This window comes from Antechinus flavipes, chromosome 5 (assembly GCF_016432865.1).
Source record: "Antechinus flavipes isolate AdamAnt ecotype Samford, QLD, Australia chromosome 5, AdamAnt_v2, whole genome shotgun sequence".
NCBI lineage: Eukaryota > Metazoa > Chordata > Mammalia > Dasyuromorphia > Dasyuridae > Antechinus > Antechinus flavipes.
Genome location: NC_067402.1, coordinates 101,930,859 through 101,947,609, shown reverse-complemented (window position 1 = coordinate 101,947,609; position 16,751 = coordinate 101,930,859). Strand labels below are relative to the sequence as shown.

At 34.9% G+C, this 16,751-nt stretch overlaps 1 protein-coding gene across 1 annotated transcript in view; it reads left to right on the top strand.

Annotated features, from left to right (window-relative positions):
* TMEM178B (transmembrane protein 178B) overlaps window positions 1-16,751 on the top strand; it is a 421,857-nt gene that overhangs the window by 105,575 nt on the left and 299,531 nt on the right. The gene's annotated exons all lie outside the window — the stretch shown is intronic.

The window sequence follows — 16,751 nt, the reverse complement described above, 5'->3', positions numbered from 1 at the left end:
TGGATAAAGGAAGAGTTTGTGACCAAACAAGCATCATGAATAGTAAAATGCATGATTTTGATTATATTAAATGAAGTTTTTGCACAAACAAAACCAATGCAGTCATGCTTGGAAGGAGAGCAGGAAACTGTGTGAGGTGTGAATTTTAACAGCAAGTTTCTCTATTAAAAGCCTTACGTCTCAAAAATAGAGAGCACTGAGTCGTTTATAAAAATAAGAGCTATTCCCCAATTGATAAATGGTCAATGGATATGAAAAGGAAGCATTAGAAAAAAACTACTCTTTATAGTCATATGGAAAAAAAATGCTCCAAATAACTGTCGAATGGAAGAATGCAAATTAAAACTCTGAAATACCACCTCATACCTATCATATTGGCTAACATAATAGAAAAGGAAATGATAGATATTGGAAGAGATTTAGAAAAATTAGGATACTAATGCACTATTAGTGGAGTTGTGAACTGATTCAATCATTTTGGAGAAGAATTTGGAATTATACCCAAAGGACCATAAAATTGTGCATACTCTTTGGCATAGCAATATATTAAGTTTATATGCCAAAGAGACCAAAGTAAAGATAAAAAGGTCTACATGTATAAGGTAACTTATAGCACCTCTTTTTTTTGTGGTGTTAGCAAAGAATTGGAAATTGAGAGGCTGTCCATCAATTAGGGAATGTTTGAACAAGTTGTGGTATATGATTGAGATGAAATACTAATTGTGCTATAAGAAATGATGATGGGGATAGTTTCAGAAAAGCCTGGGAAGATATATATACACATACACACGAATTGATGCAAAGTGAATCAAGTAGAACTAGAATTTTGTACGCAGAAATGATAATATTGTAATGATATAAGGGAAAGACTTAGCTACCTACTCTAATCAATACATTGATGCAAGATAATTCTAAAGGATTCGTGATGCAAAATGAGAGAACTGATGCACTCTGAGTGCAGAATGAAGTATGTTTTTTCACTTTCTTTACTTGACTAATTTTTTTGGCAACATGACTAATATAGAAATATGTTCTGCATGATTTCACATATATAATTGATATACTACTTGCCCTCTCAAAGGGTAGGGAGAGACTGGAGTGAAGGAGAGAATTTAAAACTCAAAATTTTAAAAAATGTTAAAAATTAAAAAACAATAATTTTTTTCAAAAAGCAACAAATTAGCCAACAAAGAAAAAAATTACTAGTATTACAAATTTTTACATATTGCACCTGAAATTAAAAACAGATTCAAACCCCCCTCACAAATCCTTCAAACCTTTTTAGTTCAAGTATTCCTGATTGAAACATTCCTGATTATTGCCTTTTCCCATTTTCTACAGGAATATGGAAGGGAAGAAGGAAATAAATATTTATATAGTCACGTACTATGTACTTAGACACTGTGCTAAATATTATCCAATTTGAGATAACAGTCATTGAATAGAAATTGGACTTAGGATTTTATTGGTATAGGAAACTACCACATGAAGAAATTCCCTCTACATATGCAGGCCAGCACCTTCTCTACCATTTATGGTCTTACAGAGTTGGCTATGGTTGCAAAGTTAAGTGACCTAACTGGGGTCACACAGTATGTGTCAGAGGCAGGACTTGAACCCAGAACTTCTTGGCAGTGAGTCTAGCTCTCTGTCAAGAAGCTCTAGGTTCAAGTACTGTTGTTTATTTGACTCTAAAATTCACAATCATGTTCTTTAAGAGATACAGAATAGAAAAATTTTAAAAAGAGATCCAACCGTTTTCCTATCAAGGGACATTGTCATCTTTTTTTAATAGAAAGAATAATAGAAAGCAAATTGGTTTAAAATAGAAATAAACAACTCACTTTTAAAATTAAGAATAGAAAACATAAAATTATTTGATAAGTATTAGAAATACTAAAGTGAAACTTTATCTTTTAACTAGGCAAAGGGAAAAACCAAGAGGGTAATGAAATGAGAGGGAAGAATTAGAGATAAATAGTATCAGAGAAAATATAGAAGGAAAGTCAATCAATAAACATTTATTAAGTGCTCCCAAAGTACCAGTCTCTGTGCTAAACACTGGAAATATAAAAAGAAACAAAAGAGAATTCCTTCCCTCAAGAAACTTATGATCAGATGAGGAAGATATCCTGAAAATATCTATATAAAGAAGATATATTTGAAGTCAACAAAAGGAAAGCATTGGAATTAAGTAAAGGAAAGCAAAAAGTAGGATTTTTGCTGAGATTTGAAGGGACTTGAAGGAAGCCAGAAAAGCTAGGAGGCAGTGATGAAGAGGGAGAACATTCTAGATATGGGGGACAGCCAGAGAAAATGTCCAAGGTTGAAAGAAAGTGTGTCTGGTGAGAGGATCAGCAAAAAGGCTAGATTAAAGAATATATTGAGGGTAGAGTGGAAGATATAAGAAGATTGGAAAGGTGGATGGGGAGCTAACTTATGAATTATTTGAACACCGTGTTTGATCCTGAAGGTAATAGAGAATCATTGGCTATTGAATGGACAGGGGATGACATAGTAAAACTTTTATCTTAGTAAAGAATCTTTGGCAGCTGATTGGATGGACTTGAGTAGGGAGAGACCTCTGGCAAGTTGACCCACCAGAAGGCTATTGCAACAGTCTAGGCCTGGATTGGGTGGCTGGATAGTGGCAATAATCAAGAAGAAACTGTATATATGAGATGTTGCCAAGGTGAAATCCATAGGCTTTGGCAATGGATTGGATATAAAAGGCAAGAGTGATAAGTTGAAGATGAGATCATAAGTCTAGAGGACCTGGAGGTTAGTAGTGCTCTTGATAGTTTAAGATGTATGTAAGGCATCTAGTTTCAGATGTTTAATATGCAGTTGAAGTGAAGATCTTCAGATTAGAGAATTATTAGCATAGAGATAATAAGCAAATCCAGTAGAGCTGATGAAATCACCAAGGGAAATAGCGTGCATAGAGAACAGTTATTATTGTCAAGGAATTTTCCTCATTGTTGAATCAAGAATCGAAAATCTGTCTCCTTTTAACTTCTATCCATTGGTCCCAGTCATTCCATGTAGAGCCAAAATCCTTTTTTCATGAGTGCTTAAAATATTTGAAGACAGTTCTCACGCTCCCCAAGCCTTTTCTTCTTTAGGCCAAATATCCCCAGATTCTTTGACTAATCCTGGTATGGCATAATTACCCTGGTCATCCTCTTCTGGAGGCACTTTGGCTTGTCAGCATCCTTCCTAAATATTTAAAAGTTACAAGCACAGAAGCAGCAGAATATGTGATGAGCATTCTGTGCCATAAACTGATTTAGCTTATCTATTCCATCCCTGGCAGTCCATCATTCGTGAAAATGCTCTCCCTCCTCATCTCCACCTCCTGGCTTCCTTCAGGTCCCAATTACGATGTCATCTTTGACAGCAAGTCTTTTCTCAACCTCTCAATTATAGTGTCTTCCTTCTGTTAATTATTTCCTATTTATCCTAAATATCATTTGTTTGTACATATTTGTTTGCCATTTGTCTCTTCCATTAGATTGTGAACTCATTGAGGGCAGGGACTGCCTTCTGTCTCTTTTTGTCACCTTAGCATTTAGCACAGTCTTTGACACATAGTAGGTACTTAGTGGATGCATGTATATTGACTATTCAGTATGATATTCTTTCACATTTTTGAAGATTGAATTCTAGTAATTCCCTCAAAAAGAAAAATGCACAAGTATTTATTCTTCACTCAAAATGTTTTTTTTTTTTTTTAATCCATAGTTTTTCTTTTTCTGTAAAGCTCTTCCTTTATGGAGATTTTCTTCAGTTTTTCTGAGTTCGTCAAGGAGAAAGCCTTATCTTGATATAAAATAGTGTTTAAGGCTTATTCATTTTCCTTTTCACATGGAGTGTATGCCCAGGGCTCATGGATAGAGAGTAGAAATAGTACTAAGTAAAATACTAGGGATTAGGAGCTAAAATGGCACTAGGGAACAAGAGGTAATAAATATTTCAAATCCAAAATCCCGAATCCATAAATTTGGAAGGTTTCTTGTACATAGCAAGCTTTTAGTACAAAAAAGGAAAAAAATGAAAAATGCCAAAGCTACTTTATATGATGCATACAAAACAATATTAAAAAATTAGGCTTAAAGCATAAAAGTATAAAGTGCAAGCCCTTTGAAAGCATTAAAAATAAAAACACATATATCACTTTTCCATAATGTCATACAAGAGTAAAATTGGCTAGGATTATAGATCCAAGCATTCAATATCTCATTGGGTTTATATTATCCATCCCTCCCAGTTCCCTTCCCCACCAAATTCAAGTTCCCAGGAGCAAGGGGCTGGTGAAGGGGCAAAAAAAGGAAGGTTGGAGTTTATGTGGGTTAGAGAGAGAGGAGAACATACACCCAGTTCATTGACAAAGTTCAACTGGTGCAAATGAATTTGACTTTAATAGACTTAGCCCTAGGGGAAAAAATGATTTTTAGTGTCTTCTTTGTTCATCATCCTACTTCCATTTTAGTACCAAAAATTAACAGTGTGCTGATTTAAGGCCTCTTTCCATGCAGATTAGGCTACTTTTTCCTTTAAAAGTATTGAAACTGTCTTAAAAGATTTAATTGTCTTGGGGCAGCTAAATGACGCAGTAGACTGAGCACTGGTCAGGAGGATCTGAGTTCAAATTTGGCCTCAGATATTTAATATATACTAACTATGTGACCCTGGGGCAAGTCACTTAACCTAAATAAAATAAATAATTTTTTGCCTAAATAAAAAACACAAAACAAACAAAATAAAGATTTATTGGTTTATTGACATAGCATTCTGGTTTTCTGTGTTCAAAATCAGGGACATCACATCAGGGATTGAGTTCATTCCTCACGTTCTTGACTATAGACTACCATCACAATACTGAGGTAGTAAAGTTGTAATCAACTTAAACCTGTATTCTTGTTGAGTAGCTTTTCTATTTTATGAATGTCCTTCCCTGGCTATGGCTAAGGAAAACTTTTTTTTTGATTAATTGATATATGGAAAATTAATACTTTTTTTCATCCCTGTCTCCAGTGTGAAGCAGCCTTGTCTGAGCCAGTTCTGGCCTGCTATAAGAAGGAACCAGCACTGTTAAACCATTAGCATCCTTGAAGTTGCTATCCAGGACTAATTACCATATTTCAAACATTCCCACTGGAACTTATTCATCCTTTATCTCCAGGGCAGGAATTAGGAATTTTTATGCCTGTGCCAAATACCAAAAAAACTCACCTAGTACAAAACTAACTCTTGGGGCCGTGTCTGAGGCCATGGAGAATGTTCTTCTATGGAGAGAAAATAGGTCACCATTGTGTAGGAGCTACCATACCATTCTACTTAATTATCGTGCTTGGTTTCCCACAGGTTCTCTAAATTGAAATTTTCCATCTGTTATCAACTTTGTTAATTTAAGAAGTGTGAGATGAAACTTCAGAGTCCTTACCTGAAGTTTTGAAGCACTTAGTCAGCAAGGAAAAGACATTTCTTGGGCACAATATGGTACACTGAAAAGAGTACCAGACTTGGAATTGGGACACTTGAGTTTGAATTTTGTCTTGTATTGTTAACTTACTAACTCTATGACCCTGGACAAATCACTTAACTTTAAAAACTCTCATTTTCCTCATGTGTAAAAGGAGGCTTGCCTTATTTGGCTGACAAGGTTGTAAAGATCACCAGAAGACTACTTTGATTGAAAGAGAAGACTTATCTTTCTTAAATGCTTTGAGGCATTTGACAATGTTAACCCTGTTGACCTCCATTTGCATAATATCTTTTTCCTGGACTTCCATGGCATTGTTCTGTTATAGTTCATTTCTTATCTAACTCATGCCTCTAAATTTCTTTAAGATCATCACCCATAGCTGGACTTGTAGGTGTGACTATAATCCAGGACTCTGTCCTGGGACCTCTCTTCTTTCCTTTAACTCTTTCACTTAGTAATACTATGAGATCCCATATATGGAATAACTTTCAAATCTATACATCTAATCTATATGTTTTCCCTCGGCACTAGTCCCACAATTACACATGGACATTCTATGAGTATCTCAACATATCCAAAAAGAACTCATTATCTTTCCTCCTAAATTTCCTATCCTCCAAATTTATCTATATTTCTTATGGGCACCATAGTCTCTTAGTTTCTGAACTTAGGAAGCATTTTTTTTAATTTTTATTCTCCCTTAATACCTGTATCCAATTAGTTGCCAAATCTTTTTGACTTCTCTGAGAATTATCTTCTCTTCCCTCATACCACAAAAACTTTGGTTCAGTCTTTCATCATCACTTATTTAGACGATTTTAATAGCCATTTAATTAGCATCCCCATGATCAGTATCTAAAAGGAGTTGGCAAAAAAGCTTTCATCATCATCATCATTATCATCATTATCATCATCATCATCATCATCATCATTGATATACATGGCTATGCAAAACTCAAGGTATAATATAAATGTCAACAATTGTTTCTGCATATACCTAGCCCATTTAAATTTTATCTGCATAATTTAAATCTGTATGTAATTTAAATTACAACTGTATAAACAAAGACAAACCTATTTTGCTTTTATTTTTCTGCCCCTCAAACAAATTGTGTGATTGACTCCAAATTTATGAAATAATTATAAAATCAGGCCTTTTGGCAATGTAGATGCATATCCTACAGGACCATGTGGCAAGAGAAATCATAGCTGGTAAGAGTAACATTTGGGATTCAAAGCCAGATTTCCCAACTTCATGTTCAATAACATTTCCAGTATACCATGCTCTAGCCAAGAGAAGTCTATGGTCTTTTTGCCAAATTTCAACTTACATGGCATCTACATGTGAATTTATTTGGGGTTGGGGAAAGTCAGTTTCAATCAAATGGCAAATTGTTTTGAAAATGCTTTTTCAAAACAATCATCAATTTGAAAAAATAACAGGCTGTGTGATGATATTCAATTCTTCCCTCCCCAAAACTAGATTGTGTGCACACACAGAAAATTACATGATGCCCACTTAAGCACTGTTTCATTTGGACATGACTCTTATCAACTTCCTACTCTGGGGAAATTTACTACATTGCTATAACTGTGCAACTCTTAGAAATCAACTTTGTAAACATCTGTGGAGTGGGCTCTCAGCAAGCTTAGGAATCTGGGAGTAGGGAGAGATCTTGGAGATTACAAGATTTATTTACTAATAGGTTCTATTGCTGCCTGAGTGGTAGTCTTGGTTAAGTAATTCTGTAGCCTCACTGTATTATTGATATTATTATTATAGGACAGTGGCTAATGTTTGTGGAGTATCTGGAGTATCCCTGCTTAGGAATGAACATTCCTTCAGGCGCAGGAAAAAATCACAAGTTACAGAAACCAAGGTAGACTTATCATCCTGGCAAAGAATCAAAGAAGCTGGTTTAAGTCCTTCAGTACTGGTATATCTCTGCATTATAAGCCATGGTGAACCATAGTATACTTGTTTATATGGATAGCAATATAACATTGAAAAGAGCTGATCTCAGGGCCAAGAAAACTTGCTTCTGACATATAGTCCCTATATGATTCTGGGTAAGTCATTTAGTTTCCTACTTTAGATGATGTCTTTACAGAGACTCAGGTAAGTCTGTGGAATACCAAAGTGCACTACAAGGAAATGCAATGCTCACAGTAGGACAGTAAAGCCAGCCTTATGGAAGAGGTGGGAAGATACTTAAAAAGCAAAGAACAATCAGAGAAGAAGGTATCAATTGGTCAGGTTCTCTAGAGATAAAGTGATACTCTTCTTCCTGACCTGTAAAGTCTGATAGATTTTTAATAATGGTTTTTATCTAGGCCTAATAGGATCAGAAGCCTGGTCCTGGCCTTGGTGCTGATTCATTCTAATGAGGAGAGAAAAAGCTCCTGAAGAAACCAAGGCTACTTGCTATTAAAACTCAGTAAAAGAGGCTTTGAGTCATTATTGCTGATCTTACTCTGAAGGTATGACTCAGCTTCTCTCTTAGGGTTTTTTTTTTTTTTTGAGCTTCCCTGGCCTAATTTGTTTAGCAGGTTAGGGAGACTACTATATTACTTACAAGAATGCTCTAAAACTATAAATTACAGAGAAGGTACTGGCCTACACTGATGGAGGATTCCTTATTTAGAAGCTCCTTATGTCAGTGAAATCACAGTCTGTGGTCCTAGTTTTATCATTCATATTCAATGAATACTTGATGACTACCTCTATGGTCAAGCCATTTTGTTAGATGCTGTGGATAATACAAAACTAAATAAAATGCGGTCCTTGTTTTCAAAATGTTCAGTCTAGTAAGGGATGCAGCATTTGGTACATGGATCAAAGAAAACACTTTCCTAATCAGCAGAATATTCCATATCCTCCCTGGAAGGATACCTCAGTGCCAGAAAAGAATCAAAAGAAGTTGCTTTATTTGTCTTAAGTCTAATTCTTCTATATTATTGATTCCATTCCCTCTCAGCTCATTTGTGACCTTGCTCTGGCAATCAGTCCTCTATCTCTTATTAGTCTTCACCATTTCCCCCTTCATAGACCCTCCAAAGACCTCATCCCACCTACTTATAAATATTCGTAGGTCTGTCCAATCCCTTAATAAAACCTCTAAACACTTGTATCTCACACGGCCATATTTTATATATTTCTTCTCCTTTCTGCTCAACTTTAAAAAGTTGTCTTTACCTCATGGATAGATAATCAGGAGTGTGCTAGAGCCAGTTCATGAGCCCATTGTTAAATTTTTATTGTGATCATTTTCATCTTGAAAGTCAGCCAAAACTATAAATTAGAACTTGATTTATAGCTTTGTTGATTGTCTAGACTTGAGAAAGTGATGAAGGAAATGTTTATAATGTAGAAGAAACTTAAATGTGTGTCACTGTATATTTTTAAAAAGAGAGATGTTAATTAAGCCTTTACCAGTATGCCCCTCTTTAAGGTAGCTCACATCTTTATAGAGTTTAGAGTTACAAAATGATTTTCCTAATGTCTTCACTTCCTCCCTATCATATGCAAATTATTTTCTTCCCTCATAGGACTACTGAAGCTTCTCTCTCAAAGGTCATGATTTTTCTCCAGTCTTAGTTCTCTTTTCTTGACCTCTCTAAAGTATTTGACATTGTTGATGACCATTCCCTCCTATTGGATCCTCTTTTTCTCCCTTGGCTATAAAGATATCCACTCTTATCTCTCTTACTGCTCTCTCCACTTCCACTTTCCCTTTCCATTCCCAAATCCATCCTTTAGATTACGTACAGAATAACCTTACTTAGAGTAAGTTTAGTGAGAAAGTTAAACTAGTTATCATTCTAGTCATATCACTGTTCTACTAAAAAATCTTCAGCAGCAAACTACTCACTATTTTGACAGAAATTGTCCAAGGAGTCTTTGGTAGGTACTGCTGCCAATCATAAACATACAGAGATTTGGGAAAAACATAGTTTATTATAGACTCAGAACATAGACTCACTATACACAAAAATTAGTGAGCTCCTAGCAACAATTTTCAGCAATCTTATGTGGATTTTAGTTAATAGGCAAGATGGGTATAATGGAATTTTACCAGTTACTAATGGGAAGATCATGATTTACCCATCAGAGAACAGATCTCAAAAGAGAAGATCTAATCTAGGTAAAATAATAAACTAGTCACTAAGCACCAGTGATATAGTAGAATTTATAAACTAATTTAATACTAAAGTTGAGATATCAATTTGATTTTGTAGATCTTAGCTAGTTACCTGATCCTCTCATCTTAAGTAAAGTTAAGTCAGGTATCTCTTTATCATACTTTCAAGTTAAATTCAAACTCCTTTGCTTGGCATTCAAAACCCTGTGTAACCTGGTGTTATTCTATCTTTTTCTTGTTTCATATTATTCCCTTTTATAAGCTCTATACTTTTTTGTTTATTTTTTATTATTATAGCTTTTTATTTACAAGATATATGCATAGGTAATTTTTCAGCATTGACAATTGCAAAACCTGTTGTTCCAATTTTTCCCCTCCTTCCCCCCACTCCTTCTCTCAGATGGTTGACCAATACATGCTAAATATGTTAAGGTATAAGTTAAATACAATATATGTATACATGTCCAAACAGTTATTTTGCTGCACAAAAAAGTCTGACTTTGAAACAGTGTACAATTGCCCGGGAAGGAAATCAAAAATGCAGGCAGACAAAAATAGAGGGATTGGGAATTCTATGTAGTGGTTCACACAAATTTCCCAGAGTTCTTTCGCTGGGTGTAGCTGGTTCAATTCATTATTGCTCTATTGGAGCTGATTTGGTTCATCTCATTGCTGAAGATGGCCAGGTCCATCAGAATTGATCATCATATAGTATTGTTGTTGAAGTATATGATGATGTCCTGGTCCTGCTCATTTCACTCAGTATCAGTTCATGTAAGTCTCTCCAGGCCTTTCTGAAATCATCCTGCTGGTCATTTATAAGCTCTCTACTTTTGACAAACTGGTTTCCTCTTTGTCCACAACTATATGCTGTGTTTCCCTATCTCCATGTCTTTGTTTATACTGTTTCTTCTGCCTGCAATGTCCTCCAGTCCCTTATCATTCCAAGTAATGTTATTTTCAAAATAATTCAAATGCTACTATAAAGCCTTCTCTGATTCAGCCTCTATTATCAACAACTTTTCTCCTGGGCTGGGTGACATTGTGGATAGAATACTAAGTTTAGTGTGAGGAAGACCCAAATTAAAATCTGACCTTACTAGCATGAAAAAGTCACTTAACCTCTCTCTGCCTTAATTTTTCCAAATGTAAAATGAGTATAACAATAGCACTCATCTCACAAGTTTGTTGTGAGGGTCAAATGAAACAATGTTTGTAAAGTACTTAGCACATGATAGGCATTAACAAATGCTTGTTTTTTTCCCTTATCCCTTTCTCCCTTCTTTTCTCCTTTCTCTCCCTTCTTCCCTCCCTCCCTTCCCCCACTTCTTTCCTCCCTTCTCTCCTCTCCTCCCTCCCTCTCTTCCTTCCTCCCTTTCTTCCTTGTTACTGTTCTTTGAAAGTAACCAATATAAAAAGAATATACTAAGAACAGAAGATGGGATCCCAAGATAAATTATATGATAAAAACTTATTAAAGATGGCTAAATTATGTGAAACAAGGTGTTTGACTGATCTTTTCTGTGAATGAATTGAATAATTTTTGGTATCATAAAAACATTTTATTGATCATTCCTTGGTCTTCTTTTCTTTAGACTAAATTATTTCAATTCCATTCGGCCACCTTCAATGATCTTTAAAAAAATTTTTTTTTGAATTATTTTCATGGTTTTCTTGTTAATCCTCTTTCAGATTTCCTCAAATCTTTTATAGAAATATAGTCAAGCTCAATAACTAACTAGGGAATTTATGACTCAGGTGGGTTGAATGATTGGTTATGGAGTTGCCATGCTGATAATATCCAGAAATGACTTCAGAAAAGAGGTGAATAGTGAATACTTTGGGAGGTACTTATATCATGGAACATTCGGAGAACTTCTCCCCCATATCTTCATTTTTCTTCTGATTCAGAGGAGGCCATAATTAAATTATAGAGTAAACTAATTTGTCTTTGATTCCTTATGATGATATAGTAGAAATACTAGTCAAGAAATCTGGTTTTAATTTTTACACTGTCCCTATGCTAATTAGCTGTGTGAATTTGAAAAAACTACTTTATATTTCTCTGTGGCTCAGTTTTCTCATATATAAATGAGGATATTAGACTAGATGATTTCTACAGGTCCTTTTTTCTTTAAGTATTATTACTTTCCATATATGCTTTCTGTACCTGAAAAATAATCTAGTATCAATTCTGTCTATATATATAGATAAGGAAGTGGCAGCTTCCTGAAGGTAGTGTTTATATCTAGTAACTAACACAATTCCTGGTATGGTAAACATATATATATATATATATATTAGGGAAGAGAAGAACTGGTATAGTTCTTCTTCTCGTGACTCCCTGTTCTTTTGCCGCTTTAGACTTTTGATAGGAGAGATGGCTATAGCAAAAGGTTGTGAGTACTAAGGGACTAAAGAAAGGGAAGGTAAGAGTGGAGCTCATATGAAAAAATTTGTATAGAGAAGAAGAAAAAGAAAGGAGAAAAGTAGTAGTGGAAGATAAGGGATGTGGTTGTTTGATAGAAAGGACATTGGATTTGGAGTCAGTAGCTTTGAATTCTGGCCCTGTCTCTGCTTGTATAACCTTGGCAAAATCACTTAACCTCATAGGGTCTTAGTTTCCTCATGCATAAAGTGAGAAAGTTGAACTGAGTGACCTCTAATGACCATACCAGCCTTAAATTTTATGACTAAAAAAAGTTTTTGAAAGGCATTTCAAAGCCACTGACATTTCTTCAGAAAGCAGGAAGTAAGAGTTGGAATTAAATTCTTCCCAAAAAGAACTGGAGGACTGCTTTTCTCATCTTAAACCCTCTCCCTTAATCAATGTGATCAGTTTTTGAAATGTTATTAATTCTGAGTTTAGCCTTCTCATAGAGATTGGTTGTGGGACTGTGTAGTAACATGGCATAGTAGCCATGGCCATAAGGCCAACAAGATCTGGATTCATAGCCTGCTTCTGATACAGACTGGTTGTAGGACCATTGGGACATAACTTAGTTTCTCGGTGCCTCTGCAAATTCTCTGAGGCATTAAGTTGCAGAAAAATGACTGATTTACATTGGTAATGGAAGTTCCTAACTCTTTGACTTCTTAAAAAAAAAAAAAAGAAATCTCAAGTTGAATTCCTACTTCTATCCTGTTTACTCAGTTAAGAACAGAGCTAGTCCAGGGTATGTTCCAGATAAGGACATAGGCTTGAAGGTTGGTCCAAAGGTAGTACTTGTTTTGTTCCCTTGGCACTGTTTCTTTGTATTTCTTTGGGTTAGAAACTTGCATTCTGGGCACACGTTTGGTACCCAGATGGTGTCTGCACATATAAAAGCCCAGCACACTGACAGGACCTACAGCTACATGGATAAATATTTTGCTTTCTTTTCTGGGTAATATTTGAGTTTTTCTAATTTAATTGCTGTCAAAGGCAGAATGATTGCAATTCTAAGCCAAGTAAATAATGAGGACCCTCCGATGTTACTGTTATCACTGTTTCAGGAAATGCTTACTGGCTGCTTACCAGGAAAACATTTTGATTGGTCCCATTCTTCAGTTGAGTCTCAGGTGGTCTTTTCTGATCTGTACTGAACTTTCCCTAGCCAAGTGAGCTGACTATAGCCAGCTCATAATTTTCACCAACTTGAAATGTTTCTCTTAGGGCTGATATTATTTCATTATCTATGAAACCTTTTAGCATAATGTAGTTTCCTTTGATTGTATCTATTTTTACTGTTACCTTGTTGCAGACCATGATTACTGCTGAGTTTTTTTAGACTGAGATGAGACATAACAAATTTTTCTGGAAATCCTAATTTTAACGCTTTTGCATTTTTATCTTCTAAGTATGTATTTATATATGGCAAATCTTTGCATTTTATCTTCTAAAACTTTCTATCACCTTCCTCCTTTTCATAGGTGAGTTTACTCCATTCATATTCATGATTAATATAGTTAAGGTTTTTTTCCCTTCCTCAAATCCTATTATATATTTTTTCTTTTTTATCTTAAAAAAAAAAAAGGAATCAGCAGTTGACATCTGCAGTTTATATTACTTGGAACAACAATCCTATTTCAATCTCTTCTCTATTCCTGTTTTTTTTTCCCAGCCTGCCCAGTTCCAAATCACTGAGGCTTCCTCTTTTTACCATTTCTATTGTAATCAACCATGTGTAGTGGTAATTTGCTTCAAGTGAATTTCTTCAATTTTTCTCCACCACTCAAACACCTAACTTTCCCCTCACTTAGCACTAAGTACTCATGCTTACTTTATTATATATTTTTTTCAATTTTCCCTCATTTGATCCTGAAAGGGTAATATTCATAGCATCATTCAATCTTTCCCTCTCTTTCTTTAGAGCAATTTTGAACACTCAGAAAACCCTTAAATAAGATTAGAATCCAAAGGGACAATAGGCTTTGATTAAAAATGTCTCATGTGCTCTTCACTTTTTTATTTTGTTTTGACTTTGCACCAGTATTTCTTGTATTGAATTTTTGTGTTTTATATGCATTTCCTTCCTCTTTCTATTAAGGTTTTATAGGCTTCTAATCTAAGACCTTGATTCTCCTTTTGAGCTTTAATTTAATTTCTTATGCCATTTTCAATTGTTTTTATTAGGTTCTCTGACCATTCTTGGGCTGCTTATAGCCATTTTGTTCTCTTTTCTGATGTTCTAAATGTACTTTTTACAGAATTATTCCATTCATCTGGAGATTTTTCCTGGTTTTCTCTTATTCTATATTAGTTCGTCATTGTATTGGGAACTATTCTTTGTTCACTTCCTTAAACTGTTTTGATATTTTCCCATAATTTTCCCTGGAGGGGTTTATTTCTTCCCTTTTCTTCTAGTTGTTGTTGTTTTTTACTTTATTTGTTCTGGTTGTTTTGAGGTTCTTTTTCTTTCCCCTTGGGTCTTTTAGAGGCTCCATAAAAATACATATTATGGTCTTTAGGGCTAAAATACTGTTAAAAATAATGAAGTTAGAATAATTTAGACTTGACCACATCAAATATCATTACTGTTTGAGAAAGAACTCTGGACCAGCAATTCATAGGATTGAAGGAATCTTTTTTTAAAATTTTATTTTATAATAACTTTTTATTGACAGAACCCATGCCAGGGTAATTTTTTTTTTACAACATTATCCCTTGCACACGTTTCTGTTCCGATTTTTCCCTTCCCTCCCTCCACCCCCTCCCCTAGATGGCAAGCAGTCCTATATATGTTGGATATGTTGCAGTATATCCTAGATATAATATATGTTTGCAGAACCGACCAGTTCTCTTGTTGCACAGGGAGAATTGGATTCAGAAGGTAAAAATAACCCGGGAAGAAAAACAAAAATGCAAGCAGTTTACATTCATTTCCCAGTATTCTTTCTTTGGGTGTAGCTGCTTCTGTCCATCATTTATCAATTGAAACTGAGTTAGGTCTCTTTATCAAAGAAATCCACTTCCATCAGAATACATCCTCAAACAATATCATTGTTGAAGTGTATAATGATCTCCTGGTTCTGCTCATTTCACTTAGCATCAATTCATGTAAGTCTCTCCAAGCCTCTCTGTATTCATCCTGCTGGTCATTTCTTACAGAACAATAATATTCCATAACATTCATTTACCACAATTTACCCAATCATTCTCCAATTGATGGGCAGGATTGAAGGAATCTTAGAGATAAACTTGTATAACATTGCCTTGATCACCATCTCCCTTCAGAGCCAGATAGATAGATAGCCTAGGACTTAAAACCCAAGAGACTTGACAAAATAGTGTCCCCCAAGTCACCAGACCTGCTTCTGGTTCAACCATCATCCAGGAAAGCAATACCTATGGTGAGGAGGCCAGCCATGCCATCAATTGCCAACTGATTGCTACTCACAAAGCAGATAAGCTAGCCCTGATGAAACAGGCATCCTGTTAGTGAGACAGAAGGCAATGTACTCCAAGCAAGTCAAAATATCACCTTGACTAGTATTTCCTCTTAGAACTAATGGAACTATTTTAGTACTCTTAATCCCAAAGCCTTTGGAATAGCAATGTCTGATTTCTAATTAAGATAAATTAGTCAAATATATTTATAACTAGATTTCACACTAACTGTGATCTTTTAAACTATATAGGAAACATTTCAAGAACTTTGTCACTTAGTAATTGTGTGATTAGGGGCAAGTCATTTCATTTCTGTGAGCCTCCTCATCTGTAAAATGGAAGCAGTAATATTGTTCCTCACAGTATTATTGAGGAAAAAACTCTTTGCAAATTGTAAAGTGCTATAAGTCAGTGAACCTTTATGATTATTATTATTACTGAATAATATCAGTTATCCAGTAGATAATATATGGTCCTTGACTGGCTATTTGATGTTTTTCCAGTGATGATTCACAATGAGATATCAATTCTATGAGGCATTACCTAAATGAATGAAAGTCACCAGTTTCCAAATTCTACTCTATTGCAAGCAGAACAAGGGTTATCATGATTCAATCAGATGCCATGAGTGATAAGTTGAAAATGAGTGGCTGAAAAGTAGATTACTACCAGAACCAATTCAGATCTAAAACTAAACACTGAAACTCCTCACCTTTAAAAGTATTCTCTTTACTTCTTCAAGATGTCCTGTCATTGAATTTTTAATCTCCACCCCCATAGATAAGCTATCAGTGGAAATTTCTGAAAGAAATTGGAAGAAACAAGGATAAGAGCCATTTTGTTCTTTACTTCCCATTAGAATTTTGTCAAATGTTTTTCTGGAAGGCATATGAAGGAAAAGATGGATTCACATACTGAAATTCTTGTTATTGTTCTTTTAAAATAAGACTTGTAAAAGTATAATTAATGAGTTAGATAAAATCCAAATTCTACATGATTTTAGAAGTTTTTATTACTTGAGGGAAATTATGCAACTGCTGACTGATGGAGTCAGTAGAGGTCTAGCTGGGTCCACTTTAATAAATGTCAAAGTGATTTATAATCAGCACATCATTTTATGTAAATAAGTATTTTCCAACCATTTATAAACAATTGATTTTTAACTTTTTTTTTTTTCAAGGCAATTGGGATTAAGTGACTAATACAGGTTAAGTGTCTGAGGTTGGATTTGAAGTCAGGTCCTGACTTTAGG